General features: G+C 42.9%; 1 long non-coding RNA gene across 1 annotated transcript; it reads right to left on the reverse strand.

The window, feature by feature from the left end:
- Window positions 1–294: 294 nt before the first annotated feature.
- Window positions 295–22,713, reverse strand: LOC106610291 (uncharacterized). Its single transcript, XR_006771146.1, has 3 exons — window positions 22,099–22,713; window positions 1,946–2,016; window positions 295–1,637 (listed from the first exon to the last, which is right to left on the reverse strand). It is a non-coding gene; the product is annotated as an uncharacterized lncRNA (long non-coding RNA).
- Window positions 22,714–25,132: the final 2,419 nt, after the last annotated feature.

Consider the following 25,132-nt stretch of genomic DNA (forward strand, 5'->3'; position numbering starts at 1 on the left):
ATTCGATTTTTTACCATTTATTTATATTTTTATACAGATTGATTAAAATTCATTTAAATGTCGTCCCTTAATTGTTTGCGGATGACGTCTCCTCCTGGGCAAGTCACAGTCAGGGTCTGGGCGGGTCTCGTTGTCTTTTGGTCAGATGGGAATTTCCCTCACACTTCATAAAATGCGCCACCGGTTTTCCTCGCAGACCCCCACTGGAAAGCTCCGCAGGTAGAATCAATCATTCTGTTCATTGACATCAAATTGCTGTGGAAATTCTTACACATGGGACACTCAGAGTCAATCTTGTATGAATCATTGTTTATTATCAGCATGCTGAAGAGGTTCGAACCAACTCAATGCACACATGTCGATCAGGAGCGCTATCAGGGCAGTCCCGTTAGTTCTCTTATATGCAGACAAGTTATATTTGCATGATTTAGCTTATTCGTTCATAATTAATTCATCACTAACGTTTGCTTCATTCATGTGACTGACCAGTACTGGGTCATGCATGTGACAGACCAATACCTCATGCGGCTTCTTCTCTCTAAGCTGAGACATTGAAACAGATATCTGTCGTTCTCAAAACAAGGGTCTGGACGTACTGCCAAACTGCAGATACTGATAGTGAGGGTTCGTTCAGTCAGTCACTTGCATAAACACAGAAAACGGTTATTAGAAAAGCACAAATATAGAACACAGAAATTGGTAAATAGAAAAGAACCAGCATAAAATGTTCCATCACAGTTATTTCAGTTTTTATACATTTGCAAAAATTTCTTAACTTTTTTCGCTTTGTCATTTTGTGTAGATTGCTTTGGAGAACATTTCATCCATTTTAGAATAAGGCTGTAATGTAATGAAATGTGGAAAAAGTCTGAATACTCTCCGAATACACTGTACTTTATGTAGGTCTAAAACACAGGTCTAATACATGTACTGTATGTCTAAATACACAGGTCTAATACATGTACTGTAGACCTAAAACACAGGTCTAAAACATGTACTGTAGGTCTAATACATGTACTCTAGGTCTAAAACACAGGTCTAATACCTTGTCTTGAGTGACTTGTGTTTCACTTTAATTTGAATCAATAATGAATCAAAGGACAGCGAAGAGAGCTTATTTACATGCCAAACTAGTTGGGGGCAACCTCTAGGAAGGGCAGGCTGCTTTATTCACCAGGAAATCAACGTTACCAACAGCCTCCCATAGTGCCTCCTCTGTGGCCCCCCAGTTCCCTGGGTCCACACACACTGGCCTGATTGATGGACACTGCAGGCAACAACCAGAACCAGACATCAGAACCAATCACACAGAGAGAACGGACCACCAGAACCAATCACACAGAGAGAACGGACAGCAGGAGAATCACCACAACGAATCTCTCATCTCTCGTCATGGAGCGGAGCAGAAACAATGGGCCAGGGAGATGAAGAGAGCAGCGGGGAAACTAGTCAGCCTCTGGTATGTGTATAGGGCTGGTAGAGAGGAGGTCCTATAGAGGGACAATAGAGCAAGCAACGGGTGGTGCAGGGGGTGGGGTACCTCCAGCAGAATGCTGTCCAGGTCAGCCTGCGTGCTTGTGACAGCCATGACCTCTGCCCCGCAGTGCGCCAGAGCGAGTGCCGTGGCCTGCCGATGCCTGTGTGAAAATATCCATAAACACAATGCCCATTATTCACCGGAGCTCTCTGTGTGACGGCCAACCTGACACACACATTCCATTCGTCTATAGGCTCTTCGGCCACACAGACACACACACACACTGTAATTAAGGCAGCGAGTCTTTCAGGACACACTGGATGTCTCTTAGTTTGTGCTCAAAACAAGATGGAGAAGTTTGGTTTACTTATTGTAAGTGCATTTGGAGGTGTTGTTGCTGCAAACCAGACGGTGTCACTATCTTTACATGTGGTGAAAGTTGTCTTACTTTTTCATGCTCCCGCTTACCTGCAAAATATATTTCCATGGTTCTTCAGATCTTCACGGTGAATTTACGGGTCCGGGTCCTCTGAATTCAGCTAAATGTTGCACAAAAGGGAGCACAAAGGGTGAGAGACAATGTATCGTGCAACACAAGAGACAATCTCCCAATGGAGAAAGATACTACAGGCCCTCCTCACTTTCAAATTGTTAGAAATGTTGCATTCAAGTAAATAATCTTCATTCTAATTGTTTTATGAACAGTGCAACATCTATTGAGATCTAAAAAGTAATTGACCCAGTCTTTCCTTGCGGATGTGGTGTGTAGGGAGAGTGGACAGCAAGAAGTTCAGTTTAGGACCAGTCCTCTCGCATGAATAAAAAAGATAATGGTTACTATTCTTAGTTGAAGCACTTACATAACAGATTATTCAACAAACAACATCAAATTAGCTAAATATTACAATAGAATAGATATACATTGTAAAGTCTATTGTAAGATTCAACACACATTTTGGGTGGGTTTAGATTTTAGATAAAATTATTTTGCCCCCTTATATCTAATAGTCGAGTTAGCCAAAGAAGACACCGATGATAATTATTCATGCTGCTTCACATATCATTTTCAATTTCCCCAGTCTCTCAAGGCAGGCAGGGATCATGCACCAGCAGCCAGTTGAGTCATTGTTGTGTTGGGGTCTATGTCATAAAGATTGATAGAGGACTCATCTTTATATTTGTGATATTAAAGCACATGTGACAGCATGGGCAGCGCCATTGAGACTACAACCCATAGGAATCCCCACTCTGTTGACTATTTTGAAGGTCCTGAACAGTAATTCTGGCTAACTACCAGGAAATTGGAAAAGACAGGCTGAGTTGGCAGGTAGCTTATAGTCATGAGCTCGCCTTGACAGCTCTTTGAAACTCCTATGTAAAGAAATGTGGTTGCAGTGTTGGAGTATAATCATCTCAAGCGAATGTGGTGATACACAGAGCATCTCAAACAACATTGAAATTGCATCAATGACATATTTTATTATCTCCCGTTTAGCTTGTGATGCAGTTCACAACATCACTGACATGCCCCCCCATTTTGTTCCATGCTGGCTGAAGACCTAGCTAGCCAGAAACTAGCTAAACACAAAATACAGATGAAAGGGGAAACATAGAAGTATCTTTACCATAGATGAATAGGGCAAATCTTTAATAATACTGAACAAAAATATAAAAACGCAACATTTTCAACAATTGTACCGAGTTACAGTTCATATAAGGAAATCAGTCAATTGAAATTAATTAGGCCCTAATCTATGGATTTCAAATGACTTGGCAGGGGCACAGCCATTGGTGGGCAGAGGCCCACCCACTTGGGAGCCAGGCCAGCCACCAAGACAGCTGATGAAACTGAGGAGTATTTCTGTCTGTAATAAAGCCCTTTTGTGAGGAAAAACTCATTCTGATCAGCTAGGCCCTGCTCCCCAGTGGGTGGGCCTATGCCCTCCCAGGCCCACCAATGACTGTGCCCCTGCCCAGTCATTTGAAATCCATAGATTAGGGTCTAATTAATTTCAATTGACTGATTTCCTTATATGAACTGTAACTCAGTACAATTCCCACTGGGGAGCAGGGCCTAGCTGATCAGAATGAGTTTTTCCTCACAAAAGGGCATTATTACAGAGAGAAATACTCCTCAGTTTCATCAGCTGTCTTGGTGGCTGGTCTCAGATGATCCCACAGGTGAATAAGCCAGATGTGGAGGTCCTGGGCTGGCGTGGTTATAATTGTGAGGCCAGTTGGACGTACTGCCAAATTCTCTAAAACTACGTTGGAGGCGGCTTATGGTAGAGAAATGAACATTCACTTCTCTGGCAACAGCTCTGGTGGACATTCCTGCAGTCAGCATGCCAATTGCACACTCCTGCAAAACTTGAGACATCTGTGGCATTGTGTTGTGTGGCAAAACTGCACATTTTAGAGTGGCCTTTGTCCCAGCACAAGGTGCACCTGTGTAATGATCATGCTGTTTAATCAACTTCTTGATATGCCACGTCTGTCAGGCTGATGGATTATCTTGACAAAGGAGAAATGCTCACTAACAGAGATGTAAACAAATTTGTGCAAAAACAATTGAGAGAAATACGCTTTTGTGCGTATGGAAAATTTCTGGGATCTTGATTTTAGTTCATAAAACATGGGACCAACGCTTTACATGTTGCGTTTATATTTTTGTTAAGTATATATTTGCTGACACCCCACAGTCAAATTTTGGCAGTAGTACATCAGCTATCTAGCTAGATAAACCACGCTACTCTGCAAACATGCGTTCTCCAATGTTGGTTACAACACCAAGTTTTTTACATTGGGGATGGGACCAGTAACTTTATAACAAACCTTTATCAATGTAGAAGCAACAGTCATTTTCGTACTTTGGTCATCATACTTTGATCTAGTTTTATTCAAATATCATCCAATTTCCTGAAAAACATGATTTTGACTGTACATGATCTTTAAAATGGAAGAATGGTGGAAGTCCTCAATGGCAACGTCCATGCTAAAACGGGCTGTATCTCTTAGAATGGAAATGCAGATTTTTTTATTTTACCTTTATTTTACTTGGCAAGTCAGTTAAGAACAAATTCTTATTTTCAGTGACGGCCTAGGAACAGTGGGTTAACTGCCTTGTTCAGGGGCAGAACGACAGATTTGTACCTTGTTAGCTCGGGGATTCGATCTTGCAACCCTTTCTGTTACTAGTCCAACGCTCTAACCACTAGGCTAGGATCAGGTCCCCACCTGTCTTATTCATTATTCAGGCTAAACTGATCCTAGATCAGCAATCCTACTCTGACATGTTTTATGAATACGGGCCATGAGCAATCGTCTCACTAATCACGTTTTCATCCAGTTATAAAAGAAATCACTACAGCTTTTATGGAAACAGGAAGTTTCGGTACAATTTTATAAATGTGTTTTGTATGGTGTTTATTCTATATCAGAGCAAGGTCATTTTGATTATAAAGTCAGAGTGCGCAGCTGAACATTGAATTCTGGAAAACACTCGGTTAGTTATTTTTCATGAAAACTAAACCACTATTCATTAAATACGAATACTGAACTTGTTTGTGTGGATTCCACAACGTGGTTAGCTTTTCACAGCTAGGACCTCTGCAGTGGCTTGCGAAAGTATTCACCCCCTTGGCATTTTTCCTATTTTGTTGCCTTACAACCTGGAATTAAATTAGATTTTTTTGGGGGGGTTGTATCATTTGATTTACACAACATGCCTACCACTTTGAAGATACAAATATTTTATTATTGCGAAACACAATAAATAAGACAAAAAAACAAAACTTGAGCGTGCATAACTATTCACCCCCTCAAAGTCAATACTTCGTAGATCCACCTTTTGCAGCAATTACAGATGCAAGTCTCTTGGGGTATGTCTCTATAAGCTTGGCACATCTAGCCACTGGGATTTTTGCCCATTCTTCAAGGCAAAATTGCTTAAGTTCCTTCAAGTTGGATGGGTTCCGCTGATGTAATTCAATCTTTAAGTCATACAACAGATTCTCAATTGGATTGAGGTCTGGGCTTTGACTAGGCCATTCCAAGACATTTAAATGTTACCCATTAAACCACTCGAGTGTTACTTTAGCAGTATGCTTAGGGTCATTGTCCTGCTGGAAGGTGAACCTCTGTCCCAGTCTAGAATCTCTGGAAGACAAACAGGTTTCCCTCAAGAATTTCTCTGTATTTAGCGCCATCCATCCTTCCTTCAATTCTGACCAGTTTCCCAGTCCCTGCCAATAAAAAACAACCCCACAGCATGATGCTGCCACCACCATGATTCACTGTGGGGATGGTATTCTCGGGGTGATGAGAGGTGTTGGGTTTGCGCCAGACATAGCGTTTTCCTTGATGGCCAAAAAGCACAATTTTAGTCTCATCTATCCAGAGTACCTTCTTTCATGTGTTTGGGGAGTTTCCCACATGCCTTTTGGCGAACACCAAACATGTTTGCTTATTGTTTTCTTTAAGCACAGGCTTTTTTTTTATGGCCCTCTTCCATAAAGCCCAGCTCTGTGGAGTGTATGGCTTAAAGTGGTCCTATGGACAGATACTCCAATCTCCGCTGTGGAGCTGTGCAGCTCCTTCAAGGTTATCTTTGGTCTCTTTGTTGCCCCTCTGATTAATGCCCTCCTTGCTTGGTCTGTGAGTTTTGGTGGACGGCCCTCTCTTGGCAGGTTTGTTGTTTAATAATGGATTTAATGGTGCTCCGTGGGATGTTCAAAGTTTCTGGTATTTTTTTATAATCCAACCCTGATTTGTACTTCTCCACAACTTTGCCCCTGACCTGTTTGGAGAGCTCCTTGGTTTTCATGGTGCTGCTTGCTTGGTGGTGCAGATCGTGTTGCATACTCTGTGGCCTTTCAGAACAGGTGTGTATATATACTGAGATCATGTGATACTTAAATAAAGTCCACCTGTGTGCAGTCTAACTAATTATGTAACTTCTGAAGGTAATTGGCTGCACCAGATCTTATTTAGGGGCTTAATAGCAAAGGGGTGAATACATATGCATGCACCACTTTTCCGTTTTAATTTTTTCTGCATTTCTTTAAAACAAATAATTTGTTTCATTTCACTTCACCAATTTGGACTATTTTGTGTATGTCCATTACATGAAATCCAAATAAAAATCTATTTAAGTTACAGGTTGTAATGCAACAAAATATGAAAAACTCCAAGGGGGATGAATACTTTTGTATTTCTTGTCCCGGAATCCCGCATAACAGACAGGTTGAAGCCTGCTTGACAGAGAGGCTAAGCTGCTAGCCATCAAGCTAATGAAGTTGGTAGCAGATGAGTTTTGCAATGGAGTCATCTTTGTCTGGAGAAATAAATGAACGGTTCCTGCACTGTAGGAGCAGTATATCCTACACTTTGTTTAGCGAAAAACCGGATCAGAGTTCCAATGCGGCAATTGTTTACTTGCCGAGGATCTTAGGCTTAAGGTGGCTTCCTTGATTACGCAGGTCACCAGCCTATGTAAGAAATTGGGGAAAACGCAGAGTGGAATATTTACATTTTCTACGCCGGTGGTTGGACAGAGTTAGAGCTTGTTGGATGCATCTCCGCCTTGTCGTTTGTCGTTATCCAACTGGCCGGTGTTGCCTGGAGCTCCCCCATCTGATAGTTGAGTCGAAGGAGCACAGCAAGAGGAGCAAGGCAATCAACGATGGTCGCATATCACGAGCCGTGGAAGCCGAAGACAGTGGCCTCCCCCAAAACAGTCTACACTCCCAACGAGAGGTCCGGAGCGAATACAAACAACAAATTGTTTTGCCGTTCTGGAGCCTGATCTTCCTGCACCTTCGTCTCTGGGGGTGCCCGTGTCTGCGGCCGCAGTGCCTACTACTACGACTTCGAAGTCGACGTCGACAACCTTCCTTCTCTGAATCGAGCGGAACCTCTCCATCTGTCGGAGGCCTGCACCAGGAGCAATGGGCTCAAGTTATCCTGCCTCTCGCCCGTCCATAAAGGGTTCTCCTGTATGTGTTATGGCTTTACACCCACTGCTATATTGTGGATAAAGAGTTAGTGCCCTCCACTAATTTTGGAACCCTTGGTAAATATGAGCTAAACGGACTGTGAAAAAAATATGTATTTATCCTCAAATGTACTGTATGTGTGCCACAATTATTGGCACCCCTGAATTCAATACCTTGTGAAACCTCCCTTTGCCAAGATAACAGCTCTGAGTCTTCTCCTATAATGCGTAATGAGCTTGGAGAACAAATGACCAAGGGATCTGAGACCATTCCTCCATACAGAATCTCTCCAGATCCTTCAGATTCCGATTAGGTCAAATTAGGTCAGGAGACTGGGATGGCCATGGCAAAACCTTTATTCTGTGGTCAGTGAACCATTTGTGTGTTGATTTTGAGGTGTGCTTTGGATCATTGTCCTGCTGGAAGATCCAACCATGGCCCAGTTTAAGCTTCCTAGCAGAGGCAGTCAGGTTTTAATTTAATATCTGCTGGTACTTGGAGGCCACGATACCTTGTATCCTAACAAGTTGTCCAGGGCCTTTGGAAGAAAAGCATCCCCACAACAAAGATCCACCACCATACTTTACATTGGGGATGAGGTACTTTTCTGCATGGCTATCTTTCTGTCTATGACAAAAACCCACCTCTGATGTTTGTTTCCAAAAAGCTGCATTTTGTTCTCATCTGACCATAGAACCCGGTCCCACTTAAAGTTCCAGAAACTTTTGGCAAAATGTAGGGGCTTGAGTTTTATGACAGCAAAGGCTTTTTTATGGCAATCCTCCCATACAACTTGTGGTTATGTAGGTGGCATCTATTCGTAGTTTGAGACTTTCTGACCCCAAGAACCTACTAACATCTGCAATTCTCCAGCTGTGATTCTTGGAGATTTTTTGGCCACTCAAACCATCCTTCTCACTGTGCTTGGGGTCAATATAGACACGTCCTATTTCAGGCCGATTGTTAACATCTCCAGTTGCTTTACACTTCTTAATTATTGTCCTGATAGTGGAAATGGTCCTTTTCAACCATTGAGCTATTTTCTTATAGCCATTCCCTGATTTGTGCAGCTCAACAACATTTTGTCACACATCATTACTGTATTCTCAGGTCTTTCCCATAGTGATGGGTGACTATGGGAACTTGGCCTGTATGTCACCTCATATTTATACCTAAATGAAACAGGAAGTCATGGCTTTCCACTTAAATGTTCATAATCACTCAGGTGAACATATACACATACACATATTTTAATAGGAATATACTTCAGTTAGATTTTACTCAGAAGAATTTCTAGGGGTGTCAATAATTCTGGCACACGTTTCGGAGAAAATGATTTATTTCACATGCATTTTTTAAAATCATTTTACTTCAATGAAGGTTCTGTTTTTGTGAATATTTTGAATGAAAGACCAAGAGAATAAACAGCAAATTTTTTCACAGCCCGTTTTGGTCATATTTACCAAGGGTGCCAATATTAGTAGAGGGCACGGTACCTGTCTAACAGAACACAGAGGGTGTACTTTAATGGAAGCCACTCCAACATAATCCAGGTAGAATCAGGAATTCCCCAGGGCAGCTGTCTAGGCCCATTACCATTTTCAATCTTTACTATTGACATGCCACTGGCTTTGAGTAAAGCCAGTGTGTCTATGTACCCAGATGACTCAACACTATAGAAGTCAGCTACTATAGCAACTGAAATGACTCCAACCCTTAAAGAGTTGCAGTTAGTTTCAGAGTGGGTGGCAAGGAATTCAGTTAGAAATATTTAGGACTAAGACTAAAAGCATTGTATTTGGGACAAATCATTCACTAAACCCTTAACCTCAACTACATCTCGTAATGAATGTGGAAATTGATCAAGTTGGAGGTAACTAAACTGCTTGGAGTAACCCTGGATTGTAAACTGTCATGGTCAAAACATATTGACACAACAGTAGCTAAGATGGGGAGAAGTATGTCAATAATAAAGTGTTGCTCTACCTAAATAACAGCACCATCAACAAGGCAGGTCCTACAGCTCCGTCGCACCTGAACTGCTGTTCAGTCGTGTGGTCAGGTGCCACAAAAAGGGACTTTGCAATTGGCTCAGAACAGGGCAGCACGGCTGGCCCTTGGATGTACACAGAGAGCTGCTAATAATAATAATAATATGCATATCGATCTGTCCTGGCTCAAACTGGAGGAGTGATTGGCTTCATGACTACTTGTAGTTATGAGAGGTATTGACATGTTGAATGCGTCGAGCTCTCGGTTTGAACTACTGGCGCACAGCTCGGACACCCATGCATACCCCACAAGACATACCAGAAGAGGTCTCTTCATAGTCCCAAGTCCAGAATAGACTATGGTAGGCACACAGTACGACATAGAACCATGACTACATGGAACACTATTCCACATCAAGTTTATTTTTGTAAAAACGTTTTATTTAACCTTTACTTAACTAGGCAAGTCAGTTAAGAACACATTTATATTTACAGTGATGGCCTACCCCAGCCAAACCCGGACGACGTTGGGACAGTTGTGCTCCCCCCTACGGGACTCTCAATCACGGCCGATTGTGATACAGCCTGGATTCAAACCAGGGACTGTAGTGACGCTTCTTGCACTGAGATGCAGTGCCTTAGAACGCTGTGCCATTCGGGAGCCCTGACGTAACTGATGCAAGTAGTAGAATACATTTAAAAAATATATTAAAAAACACCTTATGGAACAACGGGGACTGTGAAGCAACAAATGTAGGCACAGACTAATGCATACACACGGTAACATACGCACTACACACACACATACAGTGGGGGGGAAAAGTATTTGATCCCCTGCTTATTTTGTACGTTTGCCCACTGACAAAGAAAGATCAGTCTATAATTTTAATGGTAGGTTTATTTGAACAGTGAGAGACAGAATAACAACAAAAATATCCAGAAAAACGCATGCCAAAAATGTTAAAATTATTAGCATTTTAATGAGGGAAATAAGTATTTGACCCCCTCTCAATCAGAAAGATTTGACTCCCAGGTGTCTTTTATACAGGTAACGAGTTAAGATTAGGAGCGCACTCTTAAAGGGAGTGCCCCTAATCTCAGTTTGTTACCTGTTACCACAAAAGAACTGTCAATCTCCCTCGGCCTGGGGCTCCATGCAAGATCTCACCTCGTGGAGTTGCAATGATCATGAGAACGGTGAGGAATCAGCCCAGAACTACACGGGAGGATCTTGTCAATGATCTCAAGGCAGCTGGGACCATAGTCACCAAGAAAACAATTGGTAACACACTACGCCGTGAAGGACTGAAATCCTGCAGTGCCCACAAGGTCCCCCTGCTCAAGAAAGCACACATACATGCCCGTCTGAAGTTTGCCAATGAACATCTGAATGATTCAGATGACAACTGGGTGAAAGTGTTGTGGTCAGATGAGACCAAAATGGAGCTCTTTGGCATCAACTCAACTCGCCGTGTTTGGAGAAGGAGGAATGCTGCCTATGACCAAGAACACACTCCCCACCGTCAAACATGGAGGTGGAAACATTATGCTGTGGGGGTGTTTTTCTGCTAAGGGGACAGGACAACTTCATCGCATCAAAGGGACATTGGACGGGCAATGTACCGTCAAATCTTGGGTGAGAACCTCCTTCCCTCAGCCAGGGCATTGAAAATGGGTCCTGGATGGGTATTCCAGCATGACAATGACCCAAAACACATGGCCAAGGCAACAAAAGGAGTGGCTCAAGAAGAAGCACATTAAGGTCCTGGAGTGGCCTAGCCAGTCTCCAGACCTTAATCCCATAGAAAATCTGTGGAGGGAGCTGAAGGTTCGAGTTACCAAACATCAGCCTCGAAACCTTAATGACTTGGAAAAGATCTGCAAAGAGGAGTGGGACAAAATCCCTCCTGCAATGTGTGCAAACCTGGTGGCCAACTACAAGAAACGTCTGACCTCTGATTGCCAACAAGGGTTTTGCCACCAAGTAATAAGTAATGTTTTGCAGAGGGGTCAAATACTTATTTACCTCATTAAAATGCAAATCATTTTATAACATTTTTGACATGCGTTTTTCTGGATTTTTGTTGTTATTCTCTCTCACTGTTCAAATAAACCTACCATTAAAATGATACTGATCATTTCTTTGTCAGTGGGCAAATGTACAAAATCAGCAGGGGATCAAATACTTTTTCCCCCTCACTGTATACATAACAGCTGCGCCATCTATTGGCTTGGCGACATTTCGTAACATCTTCCTTTACCCAACAAATGAAGAGGACTTATAAACAGGAGATCTGGGGTTAGACCCTTGCCTGTGAAATCATTACACTGGTAACAAAAACATATAAAGTGACAAGAACAAGTATGTGAAACCTTTGGAAGTACCTGGATTTCTGCATAAATTGGTCATAAAATTTGATCGGTACTTCATCTAGGTCACAACAAGAGACAAACAATCTGCTTTAACTAATAATACAAACAATTACTTTTTTCATGTCTTTATTTAACACACCATGTAAACATTCACAGTGCAGGGTGGGAAAAGTATGTGAACCCTTGGATTTAATAACTGGTTGACCCCCCTTTGGCAGCAATAACCTCAACCAAACATTTTCTGTAGTTGACCTGCACGATCAGACCTGCACAACGGTCAGGAGGAATTTTGGACCATTCCTCTTTACAGAACTGTTTCAGTTCAGCAATATTCTTGGGATGTCTGGTGTGAACCACTCTTGAGATCATGCCCCAGCATCTCAATTGGGTTGAGGTCAGGACTCTGACGTATTTCCTTCTGTTGAATCCATTCTGTTGTTGATTTACTTCTGTGTTTTGGGTTGTTGTCCTGTTGCGTCACCCAACTTCTGTTGAGCTTCAATTGGCAGACAGCCTAACATTCTCCTGCAAAATGTCTTGATAAACTTGGGAATTCATTTTTCCGTCGATGATAGCAAGCTGTCCAGGCCCTGAACAGCAAAGTGTCTGGAGTATCTCACACACGGCCTGATATTTGTCCTGGTTCTGGTGCGTCTCAGAGTTATATTTTCAGGCAGTGGTTCTGCTTCCATATCAGCAGCGTGTCGTTCACCACCTGCTTGGATGGCAGGTTCGGGCCATGGTCCCCAGTCATCCTCATCCATGATTGTTTGGTAGTCGTTCGGGGGGGGATCCTGAGTCGTTTAGTCACTGGATGAATGTCTTTTCTGTTTCTGCTTCTGTTTTCTTGGAATTACATGGGGTTTGAGCAGTTTCTTCATGGTGGGTAGGATTGTGTGCATCTGGACATGAGTCACTGTACCGGAGAACTGTTAAGTCCCTCTGTTGGAGTATTCCGCCATGCCAACACTGCTTTCCATGGTCTTCACCATCCATCGCAGCCTTTTTTTTAGGAGCGTTTTGGCCATTTTCACCGCTGATTCCGCTTTTCAATTGCTTTGGCTGTGACACGGTGATGACGTCACGTTTAAAGTCCCACTCATCAACTAATTTCAGTCCATTCTGGAGGATTGTCCATTATCAGAAACAGTGTGGACAACACCATGTCTGCTGAACTGCTTTTTGCAGCATTCAATGATGGTGTCTGATGTGTCAGTCAGCTCGTTGAGCTCCCAGTAGTCTGAGTAATAAATCAACCATGAGGTAGTTGCTTTTGTTGACTGTAAGTAAGTCCATCCCGATCTTGGACCACGGGAGGGGAAGGATTTGGTGGGGGACGAGGGTCTCCTTTTGTTGTCTCTTCTGGATGGAGTTGCATGTTGCGCACATGCTGATAAAGATCTTTATGTCCTCCGAAACCATGGCCAGAAAATAGCATTCTGAGACTGGCCTCTATGCCTGAGTGGCCAGAGTGTATTTTGTGTAGAAAGTCAACACGTAACATGTTAGGGATGAAGACCCTGTTTCCTTTCTGCGGTGATCTCCTCTTTGTACATCCAGAAATCTTTCAGTGTGTGACTCACAGCCTGTTTGGTTCCAGGCTAGCTGTTGTTGATTTGAGTACAGAGCCTGAAACAGTGGGTCCTGGGAACAGTGTGCTTTGATTGACTCCATTGTCTTAGTTGAGATGTTGACATCACTGGTGTGATCCATTTGTTCCAGGTCAGTTGTGGCTAGACTCATAGCGTAGACCATGGCTGGAGTTTGCATTTGTCTGTGCTCTGTGGTTGATTGAGCTGTACTGGACAGCTACATGTAGTTCTTTGCCTTGTTTGTATTGCACATGGTGTTGGTATCTTTGTAGCCTTAGCAACATTCTCTGCAGTCGCTTGGGTGCTGTGAGTAGGGATTTCTTAAAGATCGTCTCATGCGGTTTGTGGTCGCTGTGTATTGTGAGGAACTCTGCCATGCAGGTACTGGTCAAACTTATCACATACAAAAAAATGGAGAGCTATTCTTTCTCAATCGGTGCATATCCTTGTTCTGTCTGAGTCAATGTTCTGAAGGCAAATGCAACACGTTGTCCTTTCTGTAGAAGGGCTGCGCCCAAACCTGTCTCACTGGCATCACACTGCAGTATAACTGCATCATTCAGATCTCAGTATTTGAGCACTGGGTGTTGTGTGACTAACTGTTTGGTAGTCTCAACTGCTGCGTCATGCTGTGGTAGCCATGTTGATTCAATGTCCTTGTCAGTCTTCTAAGCGGCTCACGCACATCTGATAGGCGGGGCATGACATTTGCAGGACGGTGTACCCATGTTCCGAATGGATTGTTATTTTCTCTGGGTCAGGGCAAAGGCCCTCTGTGAGAAGATGACCCATGTATGTTACACTAGATAGCTTTAACCAGAGTTAATTTTTGTTCAGCTTCAGGTTGACATCTCTTGCTCTCTGAAGGAGCGCTGTGAGGTTTCTGTCATGATCTGCCATCGCTTCTTCGTGTGTGTGTGTCACCACATCTATAGGGTAGAATGTCATCTGTGATCTCACACACTCCTTTAAGTCCCTGTAGTGCTTCACACTGTTTGCGCTGGTATTCTCCAGCTGCTGGCTTGATTCCAAACGGCATTCTCAGCCATCGATACCTTCCTACAGGTGTCCAGAAATGTGTTAGATAGCTGCTCACTTAATCAAGTTTGACTTGTCAATATCCATCTTTGGCATCGAGTACCTTTGCGTTGGACCCTGTCTGAGTCTAATACCAACATGTTTCAAGCAACATGCTGCTACTTAATAATTTGTTAATTTTATTTATTTTTTGTTTTGTATTTTTGTCTTAAAACTGCATTGTTGGTTAAGGGCTTGTAAGTAAGCATTTCACTGTAAGGTCTACACCTGTTGTATTCGGCGCATGTGACAAATAAAATTCGATATCTCTGGTAGAATCACCAATTGTGGGCATCCCCATAGCGACCGTACGTACATATCCCAACCAGAAGCCATGGATTACAGGTAACATCCGCACTGAGCTAAAGGCTAGAGCTGCCGCTTTCAAGGAGCGGGACACTAGTCCGGACACTTGTAAAAAATTCCGCAATGCCCTCAGACGAACAAACAAACAGGCAAAGTGTCAATACAGAACTAAGATTGAATCCTACTACTCCAGCTCTGACGCTCGTCGGATGTGGCAGGGCTTGCAAACTATTACGGACTACAAAAGGAAACCCAGCCGCAAGCTGCCCAGTGATGAGAGCCTACCAGATGAGCTAAACATATTTTTATGCTCACTTTGAGGCAAGCAACACTGAAGCAAGCATAACAGCACCAACTATTCAGGACGACAGCGTGATAAGACCTTTGTAAGACCTTTAAACTGCTCAACATTCACAAGGCTGCCTACCCAGAGCATGCGCATACCCAGAGCATGCGCATACCCAGAGCATGCGCATACCCAGAGCATGCGCATACCCAGAGCATGCGCATACCCAGAGCATGCGCATACCAACTTGCAAGTGTCTTCACTGACATTTTCAACCTCTCCCTGACTGAGTCTGTAATACCTAAATGTTTCAAGCAGACCAACATAGTCCCAGTGCCCAAGACTACGAAGGTAACCTACCTAAATGACTACCGCTCCGTAGTACTCAAGTTGGTAGCCATGAAGTGCTTTGAAAGGCTGGTCATGGATCACAACACCATCATCCCGGAAACCCTAGACCCACTCCAATTCTTATACCGACCCAACAGATGAGGCAATCTCAATCGCACTCCATACTGCCCTTTCCCACCTGGACAAAAGGAACACCTGTGAGAACGTTGTTCATTGACTACAGCTCAGCGTTCAACACCATGGTGCGCACAAAGCTCATCACTAAGCTAAGGACCCTGGGACTAAACACCTCCCTCTGCAACTGGATCATGGACTTCCTAATGGGCCACCACTAGGTGGTAAGGGTAGGGCAACAACACATCTGGCACGCTGATCCTCAACAACGGGGCCCCTCAGGGATACATGCTTAGTCCCCTCTTGTACTCCCTGTTCACCCACGACTACATGGCCAAGCACGACTCCAAAACCATCATTAAGTTTGTTGACGATACAACAGTGGTAGGCCTGATCACCGACAAGACAGCCTATAGGGAGGTCAGAGATCTGGCCGTGTGGTGCCAGGACAACAACCTCTCCCTCAATATGAGCAAAACAAAGGAGATGATTGTGGACTACAGGAAAAGGAGGGCCGAACAGGCCCCCATTAACATCGATGGGGCTGTTGTGGAGCGGGTCAAGAGTTAAGTTCCTTGGTGTCCACATCAACAAACTATCATGGTCCAAACACATCAAGACAATCTTGAAGAGGGTATGACTTCTTGCCATCCAGGACCTACTTTTGAAGTCAGAAGTTTACATACACCTTAGCCAAATACATTTAAACTCAGTTTCACAATTCCTGACATTTAATCCTAGTAAAAAGTCCCTGTCTTAGATCAGTTAGGATCACCACTTTATTTTAAGAATGTGAAATCTCAGAATAATAGTAGAGAAAATGATTTATTTCAACTTGTATTTATTTCAACACATTCCCAGTGGGTCAGAAGTTTACATACTTAATTAGTATTTGGTAGCATTGCCTTTAAATTGTTTAACTTGGGTCTAACGTTTCAGGTAGCATTCCACAAGCTTCCCACAATAAGATGGGTGAATTTTGGCCCATTCCTCCTGACAGAGCTGGTGTAACAGTCAGGTTTGTAGGCCTCTCCACACATATTCAGTTTTGCCCAGAAATGTTCTATAGGATTGAGGTCAGGGCTTCGTGATGGCCACTCCAATACCTTGACTTTGTTGTCCTTAAGCCATTTTGCCACAACTTTGGAAGTATGCTTGGGGTCATTGTCCATTTGGAAGATCGATTTGCGACCAAGCTTTAACTTCCTGACTGATGTCTTGAGATGTTGCTTCAATATATCCACATAATTGTCCTTCCTCATGATGCCATCTATTTTGTGACGTGCACCAATCCGTCCTGCAGCAAAGCACCCCCACAACATGATGCTGCCACCGCCATGCTTCCTGGCTGGGATGGTTCTTTGGCTTGCAAGCCTCCCCCTTTTTCCTCCAAACACAACAATGGTCATTATGGCCAAACAGTTCTATTTCTGTGTCATCAGACCAGAGGACATTTCTCCAAAAAGTATGATCTTTGTCCCCATGTGCAGTTACAAACCGTAGTCTGACTTTTTTTTAATAGCGGTTTTGGAGCAGTGGCTTCTTCCTTGCTGAGCGGCCTTTCAGGTTATGTCGATATAGGACTCGTTTTACTGTGGATATAGATACTTTTGTACCTGTTTCCGCCAGCATCTTCACAAGGTCCTTTGCTGTTGTTCTGGGATTGAGTTGCACTTTTCGCACCAAAGAACGTTCATCTCTAGGAGACAGAACGCGTCTCCTTCCTGAGCGGTGTGACGGTTGCGTGGTCCCATGGTGTTTATACTTGCGTACTATTGTTTGTACAGATGAACGTGGTACCTTCAGGCGTTTGGAAATTGCTACCAAGGATGAACCAGACTTGTGGAGTTCTACACATTTTTTCTGAGGTCTTGGCTGATTTCTTTATGGTTTTTCCATGATGTCAAGCAAAGAGGCACTGAGTTTGAAGGTAGGCCTTGAAATATATCCACAGGTAGACCTCCAATTGACTCAAATGATGTCAATTAGCCCATCAGAAGCTTCTAAAGCCATGATATAACCTTCTGGAATTTTCCAAGCAGTTTAAAGGCAGTCAACTTAGTGTATGTAAACTTCTGACCCACTGGAATTGTGATACAGTGAATTATAAGTGAAATAATCTGTAAACAATTGTTGGAAAAATGACTTGTGTCATGCACAAAGTAGATGTCCTAACCGACTTGCCAAAACTATAGATTGTTAACAAGAAATTTGTGAGTTTTAATGACTCCAACCTAAGTGTATGTAAACTTCCGAGTTCAACTATACAGTATATACTACACAGGTTCAGAGGAAGGCCCAAAAATGTGTCAAAGACTCCAGTCACCCAAGTCATAGACTCATCTCTGATACCGCACAGCAAGCGGTACCAGAGCACCAAGTCTAGGTCCAAAAGGCTCCTTAACAGCTTCTATCCTCAAGCTATAAGACTGCTGAACAATTAATCAAATGGCCACCAGGACTATTTACATTGACCCCCCTTTGTTTTTACACTGCTGCTACTTGCTGTTCATTATCTATGCATAGTCACTTTACTCCTACCTACATGTACAAATTACCTTGACTAACCTGCACATTGACTCTGTTATTGTTGTTATTTTATTGTGGTACTTTTTATTACATTTTCTTTACCTTACTTAGTAAATATTTTCGTAATTCTATTTCTTGAACTGCATTGTCGGTTACAGGCTTGTAAGTAAGCATTTCACAATAAGGTCTACACCTGTTGTATTCGTCGCATGTGACAAATAAAATTTGGTCTGGAAGTGCAATCTCATTAAGGCTTTGTTGAGTGCACTTTGGGCCATGCATATTCATGGTTTATCAGGTTTTTCAAAGACAAACATGTTGGTGATCCATGGTGTTGTCTGACTTTCGTGATGTCTGCATTGAAAAGAAACTAGCAGGCCTCTCAACACCAGACACATCTGCTTGCAGCAAAACTGCACCTGCCCCCACATGACTAGCATCCACCTGCAAGGTAAATGACAAATCCACGCGAGGAACAGCCAACACCGGAGTTGAGGTAAGCAACCTCTTTGCATCTTCAAAAACCTGTTGACAACGAAAAAAAAAAAGCATCAATAGCTACCACCTTAGCCCGAACAGGACGACCTTCACCTTGCCCAACCACCTTGCCAAGGTATGTAACGGTCACCTGAGCAAACTCACATTTAGCCAGATTGATCGTGAGGTGACCCGCAGCTAGGCAGTCAAACAAGGCTTAAATACGGGACAGATGTTCCTCCCAACTATCTGCATATATCATTACATCGTCCAGATAAACGGCGCACCCGGCCAGACCGGAGACAACCCTGTTCATAAAATCGCTGGAAAGTGTCAGGTGCATTACGCAGGCTGAAACTCATAACCGAATACGAGTACAGACCAGAGGGTGTAATAAAGGCAGAGATTTCACGTGCCCTACTCGTCAGTGGCACCTGCCAATACCCCTTTAACCTCTATGGGCTAGGTGGGACGCTGGCGTCCCACCTACGTAACAGCCACTTGCAGCCTGTGGCGCGATTTTCAAAATCTTAAAAATCCTATTACTTCAATTTCTCAAACATATGACTATTTTACAGCTATTTAAAGACAAGACTCTCGTTAATCTAACCACACTGTCCGATTTCAAAAAGGCTTTACAACGAAAGCAAAACATTAGATTATGTCAGCAGAGTACCAAGCCAGAAATAATCAGACACCCATTTTTCAAGCCAGCATATGTCACCAAAACCCAGAAGACAGCTAAATGCAGCACTCACCTTTGATGATCTTCATCAGATGACAACCCTAGGACATTGTTATACAATACATGCATGTTTTGTTCAATCAAGTTCATATTTATATCAAAAACCAGCTTTTTTCATTAGCATGTGACGTTCAGAACTAGCATACCCCCCGCAAACTTCCGGGGAATTCGCTAACATTTTACTAAATTACTCACGATAAACGTTCACAAAAAGCATAACAATTATTTTAAGAATTATAGATACAGACCTCCTCTATGCACTCGATATGTCCGATTTTAAAATAGCTTTTTGGTGAAAGCACATTTTGCAATAATCTAAGTACATAGCCCAGGCATCACAGGCTTGCTATTTAGACACCCGGCAAGTTTAGCACTCACCATAATCATATTTACTATTATAAAAGTTTGATTACCTTTTGTTGTCTTCATCAGAATGCACTCCCAGGACGTCTACTTCAATAACAAATGTTGGTTTGGTCCAAAATAATCCATCGTTATATCCGAATAGCGGCGTTTTGTTTGTGCGTTCCAGACACTATCTGAAATGGTAAAGAAGTGTCGCGCGCATGGCGCAATTCGTGACAATAAAATTCTAAATATTCCATTACCGTACTTCGAAGCATGTCAACCGCTGTTTAAAATCAATTTTTACGCCATTTTTCTCGTAGAAAAGCGATAATATTCCGACAGGGAATCTCCTTTTCGGCAAACAGAGGAAAAAAATCACAAAGGCGGGGGCGGTCGGGTCACGCGCATAAGGCCAGAGTCCCTTGATCGGCCACTTGAGAAAGGCGATAATGTGTTTCAGCCTGGGGCTGGAATGACGACATTCTGTTTTTTCCCGGGCTCTGAGCGCCTATGGACGACGTGGGAAGTGTCACGTTAGAGCAGAGATCCTTAGTAAAAGATAGAGATGGAAAAGAAGTTCAAGAAATGGTCAGACAGGCCACTTCCTGTAAAGGAATCTCTCAGGTTTTGACCTGCCATTTGAGTTCTGTTATACTCACAGACACCATTCAAACAGTTTTAGAAACTTTAGGGTGTTTTCTATCCATATGTAATAAGTATATGCATATTCTAGTTACTGGGTAGGAGTGGTAACCAGATTAAATCGGGTATGTTTTTTTATCCAGCCGTGTCAATACTGCCCCCTAGCCCTAACAGGTTTTAACAGGTCAAATTTGCTCACAAACTTAGCTGCGCCGACTTGATCAACACAGTCCTTTATCCAAGGAAGAGGAAATTAATCTGGCTTAGTGACATTACCTTACGGTAGTCCGTACAAAATCTGTTTGTCCCATCCGGTTTACTGACCAAGATACAGGGAGAAGCCCTACTGGAGAAAGAAGACACTGCTATCTAATACGGGGCTCTGCAAAGACACTTGTGAGTCAAACCATACTCGTCCGCCAAAAACCGCAGCTTCAGTCTTTACTTTTCGTTCATGGAAGTGGCTATACGATCAGGGATTGTGTCCTTAAATTGCTCTAACATAATCAGATCACACAACCCTTGGAAAGTCATAACTGCAGAGGCAGAACACCAGCGATTAAACTGTGAAGATAATTCTCGCGCAGTCTGTTTGTCATCCCTTTTTAAAGTTCTAAATCATTGCCGGTAAGCCTCAGGAACCAATTCGTAAATCTGTAACACAGCCGTTTTAACCGTATCATAACTGATACTATCGGCTACACTAAGAGCTGAATACGCTTCCCGCGCTTTACCAGTCAGCACACAATGCAACATTAAAGTGCGGTCAGAATCAGTCCAACTCCTAGCGTCAGCAACACGCTCAAACAACGAAAATAATGTATCAGGGTCTTTAATTAAATTGAGGCAACAACCGTAAGTTCCCAACAATATCAAATGTGTCCGGGGCACGACCAAAAGAGGAACGACCCCTAGGTAAATCTGGGTCACCTTCACAGAGCAAACTCTCCCCTGAGAGATTTCCTTCCCTAACCAACTCTAGCCGCTCTTGTTACAGCTTGATTTTAGCACGCTCCATATCCTGTTTAGAATGCCAATTCCTTTTCATATTTTACACGATCATGCTCTAGCTTCTCACGATCATGCTCTAGCTGTAACCAAAGCAGTTCTTTCTGCTGTTCAAAAAGAAGACTACTAGGACTAACCGATGGAGGGGTCATTGTAACGTTACGGGGAGATGGCAAGTCTTCAGAGACTGCCCCAGTGGTAACTTCAAGAATACCACTCTCCATCAGATTGGCCTTCAATATTAACCTAATAGAATTTCAGACGTTTATCACTAATTTCAACCTTGTAGTGTTGAACTTTCAACAGCTGTTCTTTAGTACATCATTCTAACAGTTCCTCTGATGGAAAGCGAATGAACTCGTCTACGTAAGACACCATAGTCACAAGAATATATATCTCGCTCTTCCCCTCTGCTGAGCACACCAGACCACAACCAGAGAAATGACAATCACACTGGGCACCACAGAAGAGAGATGAGATATATATGGAGCTTCCTCAAAACCTATAGTAACTCAACCCTAGTCTTCGTGCGGATTTACGGTGGGTAATTACGCACTGTAGCCCGCTGGCATGGAAATAAACCCCCCAGCATGCTGGCAGGTTCCCCAAGCTACGGCTGTGCCCCCGAGACAACTGCTCAGTCCACAGACACCACACAAAAATAACAAACAAAATAACCATGCCCAAAGTATTCCAAAGTGAAACACGTCACTAAGCCTAACAGAGTATCTAGTGTCACTACCCTACCCAAATCTCCCACTGAGGTACACAGCCGATTGTACTCACCTCCTTGGACCGATGTCCCAACAGCGAGTAGAGCCGGAGTCTTCAGCCTGGGCAGGGGCCTGGAAACTAACCAATGTACTTTCTCCAATGCAGAACACAACGAACTATCCACCGCAGTGGCAAGTTTACCAAACAAACGAAACCAGTACCGGACACCAAACATTATAACTCAAACAAGCTGTAACAAAAGATGCAAAACAAAGCACCTACAGAGTTGAACATTAACTCCACGTTTTCTCCCAAACACAACACACATACTAGTAAGCCAAATGACACTAGTATTAGTCCTTCATAATGTAACAAAGTGCTATACGGCAAAATGTCTAGGAACCAACCTTAGGATCCTGGACGAGCCCCCACTTGTCACGAACCGGCTCGAAGCCCATAACAAAAAGTGAGACAACGTGGAGATAAAGAATAACAAAATATATTTATTAACTGAAGTAAAGTAAATACAATTAACAATGGTGAGTGTTTAGTCAGCAGTGTAAATGAGTGGTCGCGTGTATACATGTGGGAATTAGGGGTGTTGAAAGGTGCCAACGCAAACAAACCAAATAAGCCAAATAGCCACAAAAAAAATGGAACAACCAAAATCCGTCTGTGTCTGCACGGAGAGAGTTTCCTCAATGAATGGGGAAGAGGTGCATTTATCCTGGGACACACCCGAGCCCATGTGTGTCCCATTTCACTGACCACCCTCCCGGCTCCGCCCACCGAGATCCTATTAGGGAAAACAAGAGCAAAGAGAAAGAATTCTGCAGACAGAGTGGGAGGGTCGTCACACTTGAACTACACATGTCAGTGTCGGCCCTCTGAACATTCGCACAACTATATCTTTAGTGCCTATGACACAGTGTTGCCAATTTAGCGACTTTGTCGCTATATTTAGAGAGTATTCAGACCCCTCTAGCGACACATTTTCAAAAAAGTGACAAGCGACAAATCTAGCGACTTTTTCTGGTGTTATTGGAGACTGACGTGAAAGCACGTATCGTTCTTACTCTTCTCAACGAGCAGCAGGTGCTGCAGTGGGCCCCACCCCGTCCCAAAGCACTCACAGGCGGCCCAGTCCTCACGCAGCAGTCCCTCCCAGCTGCTCAAACTGTTTCTGTATCATTTTTACTGGGTCAGTTCTCTGCTTCGGGCATATGAAGATGACGCTGTAAGAGATGTCATTCCTTTCCCATCACACTTAGCAGAGTTGCTATGCAGACTTTGTATTCTTTTTAGTCCAGACCGGTAGCTTTCTCATAGTTTTCCTATTGCGCTGGAAAGAATGTCCAGTTGTTGTATGTATCGCCTTTCATGTCCATAGGCTCTGGTACTGGAATTACTGGGTAAGCCATTGTTGTCATTATTTTGTGTAGCTGGTTAGCTTGTCCCTTCCTACTGTGCATTTATCCCTGTGTTGTTTTGATATTTTGATTCGTCAAGGATATACCTATGTGGTTCTGACTTCTGACACCATGTTTGTTTTGAATGGTGTTTATTCTATACAAGAGCAAGGTAATGTTGATTATAAAGTCTTTACTTCATCATCACTCTGTAGCATGCATACAGCTCCATTCAGTGCATAGTAAGTAATGCCTAACTTGGCTCACTAGTACTATATAGTATCACACTCAGATATACATAACAGCAGCGTCATCTATTGGCTTGGCGAGTTCTCGTAACAAAATGCAGACAGATCGTTTGTTAGACATGATGGGATCTTTTTTTCTGTAAAATTAATTATGTGAGAAATGGTGGTGGGAACGCATTAATGTGCAAAAATATTGATATACTAACCATCATAAAAGTACATTTGGGAGTCACAAGATGACATGGTTTTACTAAACACAGTTTAGTCCTCCGAGTTTGACTCAGCGGTTGGCAAGAGCGCATGTACCAATACCAGAGTGGGCGCACTCGCTATAGAACGCAACATTTTTTGTGAGAAAACTATCAGTAGAAAATGCAATAGAAGTCAATTTCACTTGTGTTTTTTATTCGGTACATGTGTAACTGCAAAAGGTATTTTTATGTGCACTACCTCATCACGCACAAACTTTTACCCGCAGCAAGTCAATTTGACGGAAACATCTCTGGCGGAAAAATGTGCATATTTCTTTATGCCGATATTAGAATATTCACATGAATATCTGTCGTCAATTGGATGGAAACCTAGCTCGTGAGGGAGAAATTACTACCCCAGTGCATAAAGCAATTATCTCAGAGTAATCGTCCCACTCTGCTGAAAATGAGGTTGGATTGATGGCAGCTTATGATAGGGTAAAGTGGAGTGTGAAGTAATCAGGCATAAATCTAATGCCATCTGGACCATTATGTTCCAGTCAAACATTACATAGGCCTCAATGCACTAACTCAGTTTTTCCTAACTCCAGTTCTCAAGAATCCCCAACAGCACACATTTTTGTCGTGGCCCTGGACAAACACACTTGAATCCCTCAATGAGTTGAATCAAGTTTCAATGTCACGTGCACAAGTACAGTGAAATGCCTTTCTTTCAAGCACTAAACCCAACAATGCAGTAATTAGTAAATGTAATACAAAACAATTACATAAGGTAAAACAAAAGCACACAAAAAAATAAGAACAGGAGAAAGTAAGTAAGTATACTATATACAGGGTCAGTTCCAGTAGCATATTTACAATGTGCAGGGATACTGGAGTGATAGAGGTAGATATGTATAGAGGTAAGGCTTGATGGTTAGTTGACAAGTGGAATCAGGTGTTTGTCAGGGCTAAAATGTGAATGTGTACTGTCTGGGGAGTTGGGAAACACTGGATTAGCTCACTGACAAATTTCATGGGCCAAGCACATGTTGTTCCAAAGGGTGAGAACCAAGCTGATTATGTAACCTCAAAACAGATCTGCCTCTTTCATTAGTATTTTCTGTAATAAGAACAGTAAGTACACCAGCATTGTTCCACTGTCCTGTTGTACATCACTGTGTATGTACTTGAGATTGTCTTAATTATGATAAAAACAACTATGAATCTGAAGCAAAGAGACTAGAGAGTAGTGGTG

The sequence above is a fragment of the Salmo salar genome, chromosome ssa01, assembly GCF_905237065.1.
Source record: "Salmo salar chromosome ssa01, Ssal_v3.1, whole genome shotgun sequence".
In the NCBI taxonomy this organism is placed as follows: Eukaryota; Metazoa; Chordata; class Actinopteri; order Salmoniformes; family Salmonidae; genus Salmo; species Salmo salar.